This window comes from Rhinatrema bivittatum, chromosome 1 (genome assembly GCF_901001135.1).
Source record: "Rhinatrema bivittatum chromosome 1, aRhiBiv1.1, whole genome shotgun sequence".
In the NCBI taxonomy this organism is placed as follows: Eukaryota; Metazoa; Chordata; class Amphibia; order Gymnophiona; family Rhinatrematidae; genus Rhinatrema; species Rhinatrema bivittatum.
The window spans coordinates 739032445-739052210 of NC_042615.1; the positions used below are offsets into that span (position 1 = coordinate 739032445).

At 48.1% G+C, this 19766-nt stretch overlaps 1 protein-coding gene across 3 annotated transcripts in view; it reads left to right on the forward strand.

Moving 5' to 3' along the window:
- PAIP1 (poly(A) binding protein interacting protein 1) overlaps positions 1-19766 on the forward strand; it is a 233979-nt gene that overhangs the window by 75189 nt on the left and 139024 nt on the right. The window lies entirely within an intron of this gene.

The following is a 19766-nucleotide window of genomic DNA, read 5'->3' on the forward strand; positions in this document are numbered from 1 at the left end:
TGGAGAAAGATTGAGCCCTGCTCTCATGGGGTTATACCTAAAGGTCCCTTCCCCAATTGAGAATTCCTGAGGTTATTTCCAAGATCCCTCAGAGGTGTGCTTTGGTCCAGTAGCCGGTTCCCAGCATGGCCTTTCAACTGCTGAAGCGGCATTGATGGCAAAAGCCCTCTCTCAGTGGAGCTAGAGACTGTCTCTGTACTCGGCTGGTAAGCACTGAGTCCAGGTAAGATTTTAAAGAGAGAAGAAGATTCCTCCTGACTCAGATGTTTGGAGGGGTTTCGGTAACACTTCCTCTGGTCTCCTTGCTCAGCGCGCCGTACTGACATCATTCCAGATCCCTTTCGGGTAAGGGGAAGCAGGCTTCCGACCGGGTTGGGCGGTTGCCCGGTGGGCTAGGTCCCCCTTTAGGCTCAGTAGGCACACCGCATGGTAGGCCGCGGCGGCACCATCTTGCGTGCGCTTTTGTGCGTCTTCTATTGTCCATCATAAAGCATCAGTACACGCAGTGTGCGCCGGCTCTGCGCACGCATAACGTTGCGCGCATATGTACGCTCACATCTCTTTAGACGCAGAATTTAGGTAAACCGGGCACATGGGCTGTGTGTGTGCCTCGCTGCGGTCTGCATAGGTGCCTGAAGTCTGCGCGCACAGAATTTTAAGCGCGAGCCGGCTGAACACACAGTTACCTTGTCTAATGGCTCTGGCAGCAAAGAAACATAAGTGCCATTCTCTATATGCTGCCTGTCATATTAGGGCTACACAGTCTGCCCTTGATTCTGACCTTGATTCTTACTTATGTCAGCACTGTGAGGAGGCCCAGGGAGAATGGTCCTCCCAATCTGAGGATGGGTCAGCCACAACCTTAACCGGAAGTACCCTGGATCTGAGTGATCCCGGGGCTGGGTCTTCCATGGGAGAGGGAAATCCAGTACCTCCTGGGCTAGGCATGGACCCGGCAGATTTCTCTTGGGTGGAATCTTTTTTCAAGGCCTTCAAGCCTTCGTACAGGTGAAGTCTGCTTCACTTGCCCCTGTCTGGATGAAACCCCAGCTGGTAGGGTCTCCCTCTCCCAGTCCTATCGGCAGGCCTCGAGACATGCCTCGTCTCACCAAGGGAATCCCTGGCAGGGATCCAGACAGCATGGATGAAGAAGGGGATCCAGATTCCTTGGAAAATGGGGAAATCCCACTGGGTTCAGAGCCATATCAGTCCTTGTTACATTTTTTCCATAGATCAATTGCCGGCTCTAGTTTCCCAGGCCCTGAAGACACTGGGTGTTCCTGTGGCAGACTTTATGATGGAACCAAAGAAGAATCCCATTCTGGTATCTCTACGGAAAGCCTCTTCCTATTTTCTGGTGCTGGATGCCATCCAGGAGTTAATTGACCTGGAAAGGGACGCCCCTGAAGCGAGTTTTAAAGGTGAACAAGCAGCATAAGCTCTATACCCACTGGATCCAACAGCAAGAGAACGCTTGCATTTCCCTAAAGTGGATGTGCTGCTCTGTGCTGTTTCAAAGTGAACAGCTATCCCAGTATAAGGAGGAGCAGCCTTAAAGGATGCGCATGATAGGCAGATGGAGACCATCCTTAAGCAAGCCTTTCGATGCAACAGCAGTGACTTTTCAGATTGCTTCCTGTTGTGCCCTGGTAGCTCACTCATGCCTGCTCCTCTCTAGAGAGGTGGATGACTAAGGGGCATAATCCAGAGAAGCTATGGAGCCAGCCACTGCCTTTTTAGCTAACGCGGGCTCTGAACTAGTCCATACCTCGGCCAGAGGAGTGTCCTTAGTGGTAGCGGCCAGAAGACAACAATGGCTGCAAAATTGGTCAGCAGACGTGACCTCTAAGGCAAACATCATAAAGATGCCCTTTAAGGAATCACTCCTCTTCAGAAGTGAATTGGAGAACATGGCCAGTAAATGGGGTAAATCTCCAGTGCCTCGGCTACCGGAAGGTAAGAGAAAGCAGTTAGAGCATCCCTCGCCCATGAAGGGTCGATCCAGGGGCTCCCAACGCTTTCAGCCCTACAGAAACTTAACATTTCAGAGGTCTCTGTCCTCTGGAAGATCTCAGTCCTTTCTGAGTCAACAGCCCAAGAGAGGGGAAGGTTCAGGTTTGGCCCGAACTCCCCAATGAAGTTTTGCCAACCCACACATGGAACAAGGAGAATAGGGGGTCGGCTATCTCTCTTCCACTAGTGGTGGGTCGAGATCACGTCGAACAAATGGGTACTGGATGTCATACGAGAAGGATATGCACTGAAATTTCGCAGCACTCCTCGGGGGTATGTTCATTTCTCACAGGACAAGCAGGATGTTAGTCCTCACATATGGGTGACATCACAGGATGGAACCCAATCATGGAACACTTTTGTCAAAGTTTCTAGAACTTTGACTGGCCCCTACTGGGCATGCCCAGCATGGCACTAACCCTGCAGCCAGCAGGGTTCCCCCTTCAGTCTTCATTTTTCCACGCAGCAGTAGCCACGTGGTTAAAGAACTCTACAGAGATTCCTGACAGGAATTTTCCTCACGGAATTATTAAAAAGTTTCATACCCCACAGGGGTCCCTCCTTCGAATTTTTGACTCCGCGGTACTCTGGTAAGTTTTTACTCATTTTTGGTCGATTCCTGTCTAGTTTGGCCCTCGCGGCCTATTGGCCATCGACCGTACCGCGGCTCGAGTTTTTCATGGCCATGGCGTCTGGGTTCCGTCGGTGCCCAGACTGCAATCTCACCATGTCCATTACAGACCCTCATAAAGTCTGTGTAATGTGTCTCGGATGTGAGCACGATGTCCTGACCTGCACCAAATGTGCCCTAATGACACCCAAGGGTCGCAAGGCCAGAATGGAGAAGATGGAACTTCTCTTCCGTGCTCAAACCCCGACGGCATCAGAATCGACACAGTCAACTTCGCGCCAGTATCAACCACCGGCCGGTGGCAGTCTGGCATCGACGACTTCTCGGCCTTCAACTCCCTCTACTCCCCCTCAGGATCGAGGGGATCGTAGAGAGCGACATTGACATCAGAAGCCTCAGACCATCGAGGGAGCAAAATCATCGACGCCGCCGTCGAAGAAACCATGTCCAGAAAAGGCACCGACCTTTTTGGTGACTGGGACACAGAGACAACCCTCACCCGAAAGGGGATTGGGAGCTGCGACTCCGCCTGTAATGGTGATCCCTCCGGTTATGCCTCTGCTGCCTCCTGTTCCGGAGCCAGGGTTGCTTGCTTCAGGTCTCCGAGAAGAACTGGACCGGCTGGTTCAGGAGGCCATCGACAAGGTGATGCATCAACTCCCAAGTTCCTCTGGCACAGACACCTGTACCGATCATGGAACTGACCGCTGACCCGATTCCGGCAGTGTTGGCACCGCTGCTCTCAAAAATGGAAGCGCTCATCGCTGCTTTTCCACCGATGGATCCCAGGTCACCGATGGCTCCGGTGCCCTCTCCGCTTACCTTGTCATCGGGAGGGGAAACACCATTCCGCATCCCTCCATCAGGAGTCCTACCGATGCCTCAGCCATCGATGCCGATACGTCTGCCACGATCCATGCATCGGTGCCTTCGATGCCTCCATCAGTGCCTCCAATTATTCCTTCGGAGCCTACACCAGGACCTTCAGGGATTCCACCATATCATCCCCCTAGGGCTCCTAGAGGGGCAGATGCCGATCCCTACGATACCTGGACAGATGATTCTTCACCAGACACCGATGACCTGTCTTCACCACATTCTCCTTCTGAAAGCAGAAAACGTTCTCCTCCAGAGGACCTTTCCTTCATAAATTTTGTGAAGGAGATGTCTGAACTGGTTCTCTTTCAGTTGCAGACCAAGCAAGATGACAGGCACCAAATGATGGAGTTGTTGCAATTCCTGAATGCTCCCAAGGTAATAACCTCCATCCCTATTCACCAAGTTCTTCTGGATCTCCTCAAAAAGAAATGGGAACACCCTGGCTCTGTTGCTCCAGTTAACAAGAAGGCTGACACCACTTATTTGGTATAGACAGCCCCAGGTTTTCATAAATCTCAATTGGATTACCACTCTGTCGTCGTGGAATCTGCCCAAAAGAGGGCAAAGAGATCAAAACCTCACACTTCCTTTCCCCCAGGCAAGGAGCAAAAATTTCTAGATGCCATTGGTCACCGTGTCTTCCAGGTCTCAATGCTCATCTCTCGAATCACCTCTTATCAGCTCTATATGACCCAATACAACAGGGTCTTATTTAAGCAGATACAAAACTTAACAGACTCCCTACCTCATCAGTTTCAAGATCAGTTCCAAACCCTAGTAAATAAAGATTTTGAGGCAGGCAAGCATGAGATAAGATCTTACGATATCTTTGACACTGCTACCAGGGTATCTGCAGCTGGTATCTCGGCAAGAAGATGGGCCTGGCTCAAGTCTTCAGACCTTCGCCCTGAGGTGCAGGATAGATTGTCCGACCTACCCTGTGTAGGAGACAATCTGTTCGAACAAATTCAACGAACAGTGGCAGAACTCAAGGACCATCATGAGACCCTGAGACAGCTCTCTGATGCCTTCTGAGTATGCCTCCAAGCAGCTATTCAGGAAGGATACGAAAAAGTCATTCTTCCGTCCAAAAAAGTCCTATCCTCCACCATCTAGGACTCGTTCCATGAGACCTTTCCAAAAGGCCCAGTCTCGTCACATGCAAAAGCCGCAAGCAGCTCCTCAGCCGGGCCCTGCTTCCGGTTTTTGACTCCTGCATAGAGAGCAGCAGCCAGCTTCCACTGCCTCAGATACCAGTGGGAGGTCGATTATGCCATTTCCACAACAAGTGGCACACAATCACCTCAGAGCAGTGGGTTCTCGCCATAATCTCTCAGGGTTATCACCTGAACTTTCTCTCCATCCCACCGGACTCCCCACCTCGGCTGATGTGGGGAACATCCGACCACTCACCACTTCTGGATCAGGAGGTCTCCCTCCTACTCCAGTCCAGAGCAATAGAACCAGTACCCTATTCCCAATGAGGCCTAGGATTCTATTCCCGGTACTTTCTAATTCCCAAAAAAATCAGGCGGTGTTCGTCCGATTCTGGACCTACGTGCCCTTAACAAGTACCTCCAACGAGAAAAGTTCAAGATGGTAACCTTGGGTTCCCTCCTTCCTCTTCTGCAAAAAGGAGACTGGCTCTGCTCTCTAGACCTCCAGGATACATACACTCATATTGCGATAACTCCATCTCATCGCAAATACCTGAGATTTCTGGTAGGCCCCAAGCACTATCAGTACAGAGTGCTTCCATTCGGCCTCGTGTCTGCACCAAGAGTCTTCACAAAATGTCTCGTAGTAGTTGCAGCCTTCCTCAGGACTCAAGGTGTTCACGTCTACGCCTATCTAGACAATTGGTTGATCAGGGCTCCCACTCAGCAAACTGCTCTGTCGTCCCTGCATCTTACCTTACACACCCTGATTTCTCGTCAACTACGACAAATCCTACTTAGTCCCATCTCAAACCTTATCATTCATAGGGGCAGACTTGGACACCTTGCAGGCAAAAGCTTTACTACCTCAACAACGAGCTCTCACTCTCGTCTCTCTCGCACACCAGCTGCAGTCTCAGCACTACACGACTGCATGATGCTTTCTCATCCTACTGGGACACGTGGTGTCCTCAGTTCAGGTCACCCCAATGGCCTGTCTAGCCATGAGAGTCATGCAGTGGACTCTAAGGTCACAATGGACTCAATGTATTCAGCCCCTGTCGACAATTGTCCATGTCACCGACTCACTCCGTCAGTCTCTCGCCTGGTGGAAAAATCAGATCAATCTCCTGTAAGGCTTGCCCTTCCAGCCTCCAGACCCTCAAATAATTCTCACCACCGATGCTTCCAATCTCGGCTGGGGAGCCCATGTGGCCAACCTGCAGACACCAGGTTCTTGGTCTCCAGAGGAAGCCAAACACCAGATATATTTCCTGGAGCTGCGAGCAATCCGATACGCTCTCAGATTATTTCAGGATCGCCTATCCAATCAAGTCATCCTGATCCAGATGGACAACCAGGTGGCCATGTGGTACATCAACAAACAGGGAGGAACGGGCTCCTACCTACTGTGCCAGGAACATGCACAGATATAGGCGGAGGCCCTCTCCCATTCAATGTACCTCAGGGCCACCTACTTGCCAGGAGTGGACAATGTGTTGACAGACAAGCTAAGTCTTGTCTTTCAACCGCACAAGTGCTCTCTCTCAACCCCTTAGTGGTGGACTTGATCTTCCATCAATGGGGTTCCCTCATATTGATCTCTTTGCAACATGTCAAAACTGCAAAGTAGAGAACTTTTGCTGTCTCACTCGCAGCCAACACTCACAACCAAGAGATGCGTTCTCCCTCTCATGGGCGACAGGTCTTCTTTATGCATTCCCTCCACTTCCACTTCTCTCAAAGACTCTCGTGAAGTTACGTCAGGACAAGGGAACCATGATCCTGATAGCACCTCACTGGCCTCGCCAAGTGTGGTTTCCAATACTTCAGGATCTCTCCATTTGCAGGCACATTCCCTCGGGAAAGGACCCGCTTCTGATTACGCAAAATGACGGGTGCCTGCGCCACCCCAATCTCCAAGCCTTGTCCCCGACGGCATGGATGTTGAAAGGTTTCAGCCACTTAACCTTTCTGAATCAGTTTCCCGTGTCCTGATTGCTTCACGGAAGCCTTCCATGAGAAAATCTTATTCTTACAAATGGAATAGGTTTCAGTCATGGTGCTCTTCTCAATCCCTTGACACCTTTACCTGTCCAATCACGAAGTTTCTGGACTATCTCTGGCATTTGTCTGAGTCAGGTCTAAAATCTTCCTCCATCAGAATGCATGTTAGTGCGGTGGCCGCCTTTCATAAAGGTGTTGGGGATGTTCCCATATCAGAACAACCCCTCATAACACGTTTTCTGAAGAGCTTGCTTCACCTCAAGCCTCCACTGCGTCCTCTGGCCCCTTCTTGGGACCTCAAACTGGTTTTGGGTCGGCTCATGAAACCACCATTCGAGCTTCTCCAATCCTGTGAACTTCGCTATCTCACATGGAAAGTGATTTTCCTTTTAGCAATCACTTTGGCTCGCAGAGTTAGTGAGTTACAGGCCCTAGTTACCTATCCGCCTTACACTAAACTTCTGCAAGACCGGGCAGTACTCCGCACTCACCCTAAGTTCTTGCCTAAGGTAGTATCTGAGTTTCATCTCAAATCATTCCATTATACTACCTACCTTTTTTCCCAGGCCCCATTCCAATCCAGAAGAGCAGGCTCTGCATACCCTTGACTGTAAATGGGCTCTAGCGTTCTACCTAGACCGTACAGCTGCCCACAGGAAAATCACTCAATTGTTTGTCTCTTTCCATTCCATTAAATTGGGGCAGCCTGTGGGTAAGCAGACTCTCTCCTCCTGGATAGCGGACTGCATTTCCTTTTGCTATCAGCAAGCAGGCATTCCACTTCAAGACTGTGTTAAAGCGCACTCTGTGAGGGCCATGGCAACTTCAGTAGCACACCTACGATCGGTGCTGCTTTCTGACATTTGCAGGGCTGCCACCTGGAGTTCTCTCCATACCTTTACAGCCCACTATTGCTTGGACAAGGCCAGAAGACAAGGTTCCATCTTCGGCCAATCTGTCCTGCGTAACCTATTCACAACTTGACATACCAACACCCTTCCGCCTGCCCGTTAGGGTTCAAGATGCTCTCTACCAAATTCTACCCCAGTTGTTGTGCCTCTTGCACGTCTTTGGGTACATTTGGTGCATACTCGGACATCCTCAGCTCGGTACTCACCCATAAATCTTGAGCATATGTGCGAGTTTGGAGAGTATTTGAGGCCTGGTGCAAAGAACGCGGTGTTTCCCCCTCGGACGGTGAAAATCCCACTGGCTCAGGACGGCTTGAATAAAGGAATTGACCCTTAACTCCTTGAAGGTCCAAGTAGTGGCTCTCTCCTGTTTCAGGGGCAAGATGAACGGAACCCGCCTGTCAGCTCATCCGGACATGGCCTCTTCGGTGGCCGGTTCCCTTGTGGAATCTTAATGTAGGATTGGAGTTTTTGGCAGGTACCTCTTTTCGGCCACTGCGCAGAGTTTCTTTGTGCTTGTTAACCGTGAAAACAGTGTTTCTGGTTGTGATATGCTCGGCTCTTTGCTTCTCTGAACTACAGGCATTGTGTCAAGAACCATTCCTCCGGATGACTCCAGGAGCATTACAGCTTTGTACCGTTCCATCCTTCTTGCCCAAGGTAGTCTCGGAGTTTCATTTGAATCAGTCCATTTCGTTGCCATCCCTAGACAGGCACAATGACAAGGAAGAATAGTGCCGGCTCTGCCATTTAAATGTCAGTAGGCTTTTGGTGCGGTATCTGGAAGTTTCAGAACTGGTCCGCAAGAAGGACAGCTTGTTTGTTCTTCATGGTGGAAGGAGGCAGGTCGAACCAAGTCTGCGGGCCACCATAGCTCGCTCGATCAAGGAGGTGGTTACGGGAGCCTGTGTAAAGGCAGGAAAGCCATTATCCTTTCAGGTTAAAGCTCATTCCACTAGGGCTCAGTCAGTCTCCTGGGCAGAAGCTAGACTGCTGTCTCCCATCGACATCTGCCAAGCGGCGACGTGATCCTCTTTACATACCTTCAGCAGGCTCTATCGCCTGTATGTTCAGGCCTGAGAGGACACAGCCTTTGCAAGGGCGGTGCTAACTGGGCTGCAGGCAGTCCCCCGCCCTGATCGGGAGTAGCTTTTGTACATCCCATTGGTTCTGAGTCCATCTGGCTACATGCTAGGAAATGGAGAAATTACCTGATAATTTTGTTTTCCTTAGTGTAGATAGGTGAACTCAGCATCTCACCCACGGCTGCCCAAGAACAGTGCCAAGGAATCGCCCATGAAATGAATATTCCAAGAGTTTACAGGTAAGGCCATTGCCCAAACCCTAGATCAGAGAATCTATAATTTTACTGGGATTCAGCGTTTGTTTGGTTGAGTACAGTTATCCATTTTTAGTCAAGTTGGTTTTAATCAAGTTTTTCAATAGTATGTCCACAATGGCTTTTGAAGAGAATACTGAAGAGCTGAGGTCACTGCAGGGGTGTATTTAAGGTGACGTCAGCTTTGAAACTTGACTCAGTCTCCATCTGCTAGCAGGGGAGCATATAACCCATTGTTCCTGAGTCCATCTGTCTATACTAAGGAAAATGAAATTATCAGGTAAGTAATTTCTCCATTTCACTATGCCTGTGTGCATTGAAAATCACAGAAGAATGAAAACAATAAGAACATAAACACTTCTAATTCCACAGAGGGGACCCTATTTTGGTCGGTATCAGAAAACCTTCCAAGTCCTTTCCTTTTCACAAGTCGGTGAAGGATGTAATTGATCTAGAGTGGATATCTCCAAAACCAAATTTTAAGGAAGGTCACTCTTTAGCCAAATTGTATCCCTTAGTTCCTCAAGAAAGGGATATATTTTGCTTTCCCAAGGTAGATGGACTTGGCTATTAGTCATTAAAAAGACTGATTCTTGCAGAAGGCAGTGCTGGGCTCAAAAATTTACAAGATAGAAAAATAGTCTGTACTTAAACAAGCCTTTGAGGTACTTAGCATGGCTCTTCAGGTAGCAGCTTACAGCTTTATACTGGTGAGATGAGGCTTGCGTCTGACACAGCTTGTGCAGGATGATATAGTGGATGAATCCACTCATTTGGAACCTGGAGCAACATATTTACCAGATGCCTGTTTTGATTTGTGCCGCTTTCTGCTAGAAGTATGGCATCTTGGTGGCAGCTAGGAGATTACTTTGACTGCACAATTGGTTGGCAGACTCCACATCTAAGACCAATTTGACAAAGCTTTCCTTTAAGGGACAGCTGTTCAGAGAAGATTGCAGAGGCTTGGGATGGGGAAAAGGGGGGGGGGGGGAGGGGGTGAGACACCAAGGTACCCAGGCTACCAGATAAGTCTAAAAGTTTCTCATGTTCTGTTCTGGCCCACAGTAGGTTTCGCGATTCCAGAAGATTTAAGCAGAGAAGTAATTTTTCTAATTGGAGATCTAGAAATTTTGGCAAGTATCAATCCATTCATTTGAACAAGATGGTATCTAAGCAGGAATCCTCCGGATTAGATGCCTCTCGAGATACACAATGAGTTGTTGAGGGCCTTATCTCCAATTCCAGAGATAGACAGCCATCTATCTCAGTTTTATCAGAGATGGGCCCAAATTACATCAGGTCAGTGGGTTTTGGAAATCGTACTATAAGGTTACGCCCTGGAATTCTCCTATACCATTTCAGACATTTTTATGGTTACCCCCTGTCTCTCCGTCAGAAAGTGAAGAGCTATGAGAATGATGCTAAGAAAATTCCTTTATTTGAAGGTGGTAGTCCCAGTCTCAAGAGATCAGTGGGGTCAGGATCAATCTCAATTTACTTTCTAGTTCCCAAGAAAGATGGTTGATTATTGTCCCATTCTAAGATAAGAACATGCCATACTGGGTCAGACCAAGGGTCCATCAAGCCCAGCATCCTGTTTCCAACAGTGACCAATCCAGGCCCTAAGAATCTGGCAAGTACCCAAAAACTAAGTCTATTCCATGCTACTGTTGCTAGTAATAGCAGTGGCTATTTTCTAAGTCAGCTTAATTAATAGCAGGTAATGGACTTCTCCTCCAAGAACTTATCCAATCCTTTTTTAAACACAGCTACACTAACTGCACTAACCACATCCTCTGGCAACAAATTTCAGAGTTTAAAGGTGCGTTGAGTGAAAAAGAACTTTCTCCGATTAGTTTTAAATGTATCACATGCTAACTTCATGGAGTGCCCTCTAGTCTTTCTATTACCTGAAAGAGTAAATAACTGATTCACATTAACCTGTTCTAGACCTCTCATGATTTTAAACACCTCTGTCATATCCCCCGTCAGCCGTCTCTTCTCCAAGCTGAAAAGTCCTAACCTCTTTAGTCTTTCCTCATAAGGGAGCTGTTCCATTCCCTTTATCATTTTGGTCACCCTTCTCTTTACCTTCTCCATCACAACTATATCTTTTTTTGAGATGTGGCAATCAGAATTGTACACAGTATTCAAGGTGTGGTCTCACCATGGAGCGATACAGAGGCATTATGACATTTTCCGTTTTATTCACCATTCCCTTTCTAATAATTCCCAACATACTGTTTGCGTTTTTGACTGCCACAGCACACTGAACCGATGATTTCAATGTGTTATCCACTATGACGTCTACATCTTTCTTGGGTGGTAGCTCATAATGAACCTAACATTTTGTAACTATAGCATGGGTTATTTTTCCTTATATGCATCACCATGCACTTATCCACATTAAATTTCATCTGCCATTTGGATGTCCAATTTTCCAGTCTCAGATGGTCTTCCTGCAATTTATCACAATCTGCTTGTGATTTAACTACTCTGAATAATTTTGTATCATCTGCAAATTTGATTACCTCACTTGTCGTATTTCTTTCCAGGTCATTTATAAATATATTGAAAAGTACGGGTCCCAATAGAGATCCCTGAGGCACTCCACTGCCCATTCCCTTCCACTGAGAAAATTGTCCATTTAATCCTACTCTCTGTTTCCTGTCTTTTAGCCAGTTTGTAATCCACAAAAGGACATCGCCTCCTATCCTATGACATTTTAGTTTTCTTAGAAGCCTCTCATGAGGGACTTTGTCAAATGCCTTCTGAAAATCCAAATACACTACATCTACTGGTTCACCTTTAACCATATGTTTATTAACCCCTTCAAAAAAATGAAGCAGATTTGTTAGGCAAGACTTCCCATGAGTAAATCCATGTTGACTGTGTTCCATTAAACCATGTCTTTCTATATGCTCTATGATTTTGATCTTTAGAATAGTTTCCACTATTTTCCTGGTACTGAAGTCAGGCTTACTGGTCTATAGTTTCCAGGATTGCCCCTGGAGCCCTTTTTAAATATTGGGGTTACATTGGCAACACTCCAGTCTTCAGGAACAGTAGATGATTTTAATGATAGGTTACACATTTTAACTAATAGATCAGAAATTTCATTTTTTAGTTCCTTCAGTACCCTAGGATGCATACCATTCGGTCCAGGTGATTTGCTACTCTTTAGTTTGTCAATCTGGCCTACTACATCTTCTAGATTCACAGTGATTTGGATCTTCAACAGGCCATCAAGTTTATGAAGGTAACTCATTTCAGAATGGAAACATTGAAGTTAGTTGTTATGGCTGTGCGAAAGGGAGAATTCTTAACCTCCTTAGATCTTATGGAGGATTATTTGCACATTCCAGAATTGATGGATCATCAGCACTTCCTTCGATTTTCTGTTCTAGGAAGGCATGATCAATTCCAAGCCCTGCCCTTCTGGTTCGCAATGGCTTTGAGAACCTTTACAGAGGCAATGGTCCGCAGCACTGTGCAAGGAAGGGATTTTAGTGCGTCCTTATCTGGATGACTGTTTGAGGACAAAGTTAATTCAGTAGAGTAAGCTGGCTACCCAGAGAGTGGTTCATATTTTTAAAGAATTAGGTTGGATAATTGTTTTTCAAAGGTAGTCTACAATCTACTCAGATTCTGGAGTATCTTGGATCTCTGTTCGATACGAAGATAGGCTGTGTTCGACTGACAGAATAAAGGGTCCAGGAGCTGGTTTGGCAGATTCTAGCATTATTATCTGCCAAGACTAGATTTTTTTATGGAGCTATTGTCAGTTTCTCAGCAACATGGTAGTGGCGTTGGACCTAGTGCCTTGGGCAAGGGCTCACATGAGGCCTGTTTGGAGAGCTTTACAGGAATCCACAATCTCCGAACTATTCCAAAAAAACTTCTGGTTCCCTGTAAATACCAGCGCCGTTCCCCGTGGGCTGAGTTCCTTAAAAAAAAAAGAAGAAAAGATTAATTACATTTTATTCGGCCTGAGCTTCTCTTCTCAGCCGCGCCTGCCAATTCTCCCAGTCCTCTGGAGAGGGTGGAGTTCTCCACCCGGCTGCAAACCATGCTGCGGGGTGCGGCGTGCAACTCCTGTGGAGAGCCGGGGCTCCTGCTCTCCCGCGAAGGCCTCTGCTCCTGGTGTCTCCCCAGGGGCGAGGGGCCTTCACAGCGCGGCGATTTGACTGGGGGGGGTGGCCATTTCGTGGCGCCGGCGGCCGCAGGGAGACCTCGTGGCAGGGGCCTAGCTCGCTCCCTCCCTCCCCCACTATCCCCGCTGCACAGGCCGCGCAGCTTGCTGGCAGAACCAGCTCCTCCCCCCGGGGAAGGCCTCGGGAGGTGGGGAGCCTTAAAGAGACGGCAACCCTTTCCTCTAAATTTATATTATTGCTGCATCAGGCTTATTTAGAGGCAGAATCGGAGTGGGATGACAAGTCTCCCTTCCCAATAAAGGTCCCGAGGGACTCGGGAGGGAAGCTGCCTGATAGGTTGCCTCATCCAGTGCACCCAGTGGATCCGGGTTGTCAGGATCCTTTCACCCTGGACGATAAGGGCGATACAGTCTCCCCGGTGGAGGGTGACTATCCACAGGTCCTACGTCTGTTCCATAGGAAGGAACTAGACCATTTCATTTTGCATGTGCTGCAGGAGCTGGAGCCTCCTTTATTGCAGGACCTGTCGGATTTGTCTACGGGGGATGCAGCGTTGGCGGGGGCTTCGCGCTCCACCGCAGACGTTCCCTTTTCACCCAAAACTCTTCCAGATTGTATCACAAGAGTGGGAAACCCTGGAGGCTTCCTTGAGGGTCACTAGAGCCATGGAAAAGTTATACCCATTCCCTATAGAGATGCTTGATCTCCTGAAGGTCCCCAAGGTGGATTCCGCAGTCACGGCCATAGCCAAACACACTACTATTCCGGTGACGGGGGGCACTGCTCTTAAAGACCTGCAGGATAGGAAGTTGGAAGCGTGCTTAAGCGTATATTTGAAGTATCCGCCCTGGGTATACGAGCAGCTGTCTGTAGTAGCCTTATGCAGCGGGCTTTGCTTCGATGGGTTCAGCAAATGTTGACTGCGCAGGACCTCCCCCCCTGGGGAGGCTGAACTGGCGGCACGTATGGAATTGGCTGTCGCCTATACGACTGACACCCTCTATGATCTCCTTTGGACCTCGGCACATACCATGTCTTCGGCAGTTTCAGCGCGTCGACTGCTGTGGCTCCGCAAGTGGTCCGCGGATACCTCTTCTAAAGCCTATCTCGGCTCCTTTCCCTTTAGGGGTAAGTTGTTGTTTGGTGATGAGCTGGAACAGCTTATCAAGGCCTTGGGTGATAACAAGGTGTACAAGCTGCCAGAGGATAAGCCCAGGGTGGCCTGCTCTCCTGGTAACTACCGTACTTCAGACTCTGGAGTGGTTGAGGGCTCTGGGAGCCATTACGCCGGTTCCTCCGTCAGAACACCGGACTGGTCGATACTCCATCCCAAGAAGGATGGGACTTTCCGACCGATCTTGGACCTCAAGCAGGTCAACAAAGCCTTGAAGGTGCCTCGTTTTCGGATGGAAACGTTGCGGTCGGTCATTGCGGCAGTCCACAAGGGAGAGTTTTTGGCTTCTTTGGATCTGACGGAGGCATATCTTCACATAGGGATACAGGAACGCTATCAGCGGTTTCTCAGGTTCATGATTCTGGAGCAACATTTTCAGTTTAATACCTTCCCTTTGGAATAGCCACTGCTCCTCGCATATTCACCAAGGTGTTGGTGGTGGTAGCGGCGAGCTTACGTCGGGAAGGAATTCTGATGCATCCCTACCTGGACGATTGGCCTGACTTCAGTGCCAGGAAAAATAGTGGCGAGCTTACGTCGGGAAGGAATAGCCACTGCTCCTCGCATATTCACCAAGGTGTTGGTGGTGGTAGCGGCGAGCTTACGTTGGGAAGGAATTCTGATGCATCCCTCCCTGACCGGTTAGCCTGACTTCAGTGCCAGGAAAAATAGTGGAAAGTGTTCTAAACATCAAAATCACAGAACATATAGAAAGACATGGTTTAATGGAACAAAGTCAGCATGGCTTTACCCAGGGCAAGTCTTGCCTCACAATCTGCTTCACTTTTTTGAAGGAGTTAATAAACATGTGGATAAAGGTGAACCGGTAGATATAGTATACTTGGATTTTCAGAAGGCGTTTGACAAAGTTCCTCATGAGAGGCTTCTAGGAAAAGTAAAAAGTCATGGGATAGGTGGCGATGTCCTTTCATGGATTGCAAACTGGCTAAAAGACAGGAAACAGAGGGTAGGATTAAATGGGCAATTTTCTCAGTGGAAGGGAGTGGACAGTGGAGTGCCTCAGGGATCTGTATTGGGACCCTTACTGTTCAATATATTTATAAATGATCTGGAAAGAAATATGACGAGTGAGATAATCAAATTTGCAGATGACACAAAATTGTTCAGAGTAGTTAAATCACAAGCAGATTGTGATAAATTGCAGGAAGACCTTGTGAGACTGGAAAATTGGGCATCCAAATGGCAGATGAAATTTAATGTGGAGAAGTGCAAGGTGATGCATATAGGGAAAAATAACCCATGCTATAATTACACGATGTTGGGTTCCATATTAGGTGCTACAACCCAAGAAAGAGATCTAGGTGTCATAGTGGATAACACATTGAAATCGTCGGTTCAGTGTGCTGCGGCAGTCAAAAAAGCAAACAGAATGTTGGGAATTATTAGAAAAGGAATGATGAATAAAATGGAAAATGTCATAATGCCTCTGTATCGCTCCATGGTGAGACCGCACCTTGAATACTGTGTACAATTCTGGTCGCCGCATCTCAAAAAAGATATAATTGCGATGGAGAAGGTACAAAGAAGGGCTCCCAAAATGATAAGAGGAATGGAACAACTACCCTATGAGGAAAGACTAAAGAGGTTAGGACTTTTCAGCTTGGAGAAGAGACGACTGAGGGGGGATATGATAGAGGTGTTTAAAATCATGAGAGGTCTAGAACGGGTAGATGTGAATCGGTTATTTACTCTTTCGGATAGTAGAAGGACTAGGGGACACTCCATGAAGTTAGCATGGGGCACATTTAAAACTAATCGGAGAAAGTTCTTTTTTACTCAACGCACAATTAAACTCTGGAATTTGTTGCCAGAGAATGTGGTTCGTGCAGTTAGTATAGCTGTGTTTAAAAAAGGATTGGATAAGTTCTTGGAGGAGAAGTCCATTACCTGCTATTAAGTTCACTTAGAGAATAGCCACTGCCATTAGCAATGGTTACATGGAATAGACTTAGTTTTTGGGTACTTGCCAGGTTCTTATGGCCTGGATTGGCCACTGTTGGAAACAGGATGCTGGGCTTGATGGACCCTTGGTCTGACCCAGTATGGCATTTTCTTATGTTCTTATTCGAGCGAAATCGGAGCAACTCTGCTGAGAAGCGGTCAGTTCGGTTGTGTGTCGTCTACAATCTCTGGGCAGGGTTGTCAACTATGCCAAGAGCCAGCTCATCCCAACTCAGGTAATAGAGTTCCTGGGGGCTCGCTTTGATACGTTGGCAGGCAAAGTTTCCTTACCCCTCGATCGCATAGACAGATTGATGTTACAGGTACGGCGTCTGCTCTCTCTTCCCTCCCCAGTGGTGTGGGATTATTTGCAGGTTCTTGGATATATGGCGTCTACCCTGGAGCTAGTCCCTTGGGCCTTCGCACATTTAAGACCGTTGCAGAGGGCACTGCTCTCTCGTTTGGGATATCAAGTCTCCTTGCCTCTTATCAAACCGGCCATGTCCAGTCTGGCCTGGTGGCTGAATCCGGATTACCTACTGAAGGGAGTCTGTCTCGAGAGTCCCCAATGGATAATGGTAACGACCGATGCCAGCCTTTCCGGTTGGGGAGCAGTATGCCAGTCGAGGTCGGCTCAGGACCTTTGGACTCCTTTTCAGGCACGGTGGTCCATCAACACGTTGGAGACCAGGGCGGTTCGACTAGCTCTAGAACCAATGTTGCGCAACCAGGCAGTACGGATTCTCTCAGACAATGCGACCGCGGAGGCCTACATAAACAGGCAAGGAGGCACCAGAAGTTGTCCCGTGTCAGAGGCTGACCTGCTGATGAGATGGGCAGAGCGCCACTTCGACCAGATTGCGGCGTCTCACATCGCCGGCATAGACAACGTTCAGGTGGACTTCCTCAGCCGACAGCAATTGGATCCTGGGGAATGGGAACTGTCGGAGGAAGCGATGGGCATGATCTTGAGACGATGGGGGACTCCCCACCTGGACCTGATGGCGACTCGTTGGAACGCCAAGGCGGCTCGCTTCTTCAGTCGCCGGCGAGACCACGGGTCCGAAGGGGTGGATGCTCTGGTTCTTCTCTGTGTTCCCTCCATGGCCTCTGATCGGAAAGGTATTACATCGCATAGAGTCTCACCAGGGTCCAGTAGTTCTGGTGGCTCCCGAGTGGGCCCGGAGGGCATGGTTCGCCGATCTGGTCAACCTAGCGGTGGATGGTCCGCTGCGCTTCTAAAAATACCGGACCCTGTCGCAGACCAACCTGCTGTGACAGGGTCCGGTATTTTTAGAACAGGCAAATCGCTTCTGTCTAGCGGCCTGGCTTATGAAAGGAGGCGGTTAAGACATAAGGGTTACTCGGACGCAGTCATTTCTACTCTTCTGCGAGCCAGGCAATCTTCTACGTCGCTTACCTATGTCCGGGTTTGGAAAGTCTTTGATTCCTGGTGCTGTGGGCTCAGCTTGTCCCCTCGACGGGCCACTATCGTTCACATCCTGTCATTTTTACAGGCCGGGTTACAAAAGGGTTTGTCTTACAGTTCGCTTCGTGTTCAGGTTTCGGCCTTGGGCAGTCTCCGTGGTAAAATTGATGATATTTCCATTACAGCTCACCCAGATGCAATACAGTTTTTGAAAGGGGCCAAGCACTTGAAACCACCGGTGCGAGCGGTTTGTCCTTCTTGGAGTTTAAACTTGGTCCTCCGTTCTCTCTACGGGCCACCCTTTGAGCCTTTGAAGCGAGCGACGCTTAAAGACTTGACACTTAAGGCGGTGTTTCTAGTGGCTATCTGTTCCGAGCTCCAGGCCCTGTCCTGTCGAGAGCCTTTTCTGCGTATTTCTGATACGGGTATCTCTCTTCACACGGTACCTTCCTTTTTGCCCAAGGTAGTCTCGGCCTTTCATGTCAATCAATCCATCGAGTTACCGGCTTTTTCTGATGCAGATAAGGATCTACGGAGGTTGGATGTCCGTAGGGTCCTATTGCGATATTTGGAGGTTACTAATCAGTTTCGTTTGTCGGATCACCTCTTCGTTTTGTGGAGCGGTCCTAAGAAAGGAGCTCAGGCTTCTAAGACTACTGTCGCCCGATGGCTGAATGACGCTATTGCTTCCACCTACATATGTTGCGGGCACCCGGTGCCGGAAGGTCTTAAGGCGCATTCTCTTCGGTCTCAGGTAGCCTCATGGGCAGAGAGCCAGTGTGTCTCGCCGCAAGAGATTTGTCGAGCGGCTACGTGGAAATCCTTACACACGTTTGCTAAACATTATCGGCTGGATGTCAGGGATCCCAGAGTGGATTCTTTTGGCAGTAGTGTACTTCGTGCGGGACTCTCCAGGTCCCACCCCATTTAGGTCAGCTTGGGTACATCCCAGCAGTCTGGACTGATCCTGGGACATACAGGGAAAGGAAAATTAGTTCTTACCTGTTAATTTTCATTCCTGTAGTACCAAGGATCAGTCCAGATGCCCGCCCGAACGCTGGAGAGTCCAGTCAGCTGTTCATGTTTTCTCAACAGGTTCTAACGCCTATCTTGTTCTTATTAGATGTTCGTGTTCCTTTTCTTCATTGAGCAAGTTTAGTTTTTAACTTGATCTAGTCGCTGGTTGCGGAAGCGTATTTACGTATGATGATTTATCTTACACAAAATTTTTATCTGAAGTAATGGCCATTCATTCTGCTTTGATATCGATAATTTATTTATTTATTTAACATTTTTTTCTATACCGACCTTCAAGGAAGAATACCATATCAGGTCGGTTTACATCGAACAGGGGATAGATAAATATAACATAGTAACAACTCTTTATAATCAGAGGAAGCAAAAAAGTACCAAAGTGAAAAAGTTAGTTACATAAAACAAGGACCATGAACTTGGAAGCTGAGTCAGCTGGAAGAAGAAAGGCCCTAAGGGGGTAAATTAATTACAGTGATTCATGTCCGAGTCTGGTCTAGAGCCAGTTAACTTATTAGTGTAGATAACTAGTAAATGAGGAGAATATTGGGGGAGCGAAGTTCCATTTTCATGAGCGGATTGGTTAACTAGTGAGAGTCTGATGGATCTGGGAAGGCTTGTATGAACAGCCAAGTTTTTAGTTTTTCTTAAATGTTGGCAGGCAAGGTTCCAGTCTGAGTTCTGTGGGGAGGTTGTTCCAGATGGCTGGTCCTGCTGTAGAAAAAGCTCGGTCCCTGGTCAAGATGAGTCGTGTGGCTTTAGTTGGCGGGGCTTGTAGTGATCCTTTGTAGGTTTCTCTCATTGGTCTGTTTGGAGTTTGAATGGGAATTCGAGGTCGAGCTGGAGGAGATTATGAATAGATTTGTGGATTAAAGTTAGAGATTTGTGTAGAACCCTGTGATTGACTGGTAACCAATGTAGGTTTTGGAGGATGGGCGTAATATGGTCTCTCCGTTTGGTGCTTGTCAGAATTCTAGCTGCGGCGTTCTGTATCATCTGTAAGGGCTTGGTTGTTGAGCTGGGTAGGCCTGTGTAGAGAACGCTGCAGTAGTCTATTTGGCAAATATCAAGGATTGAA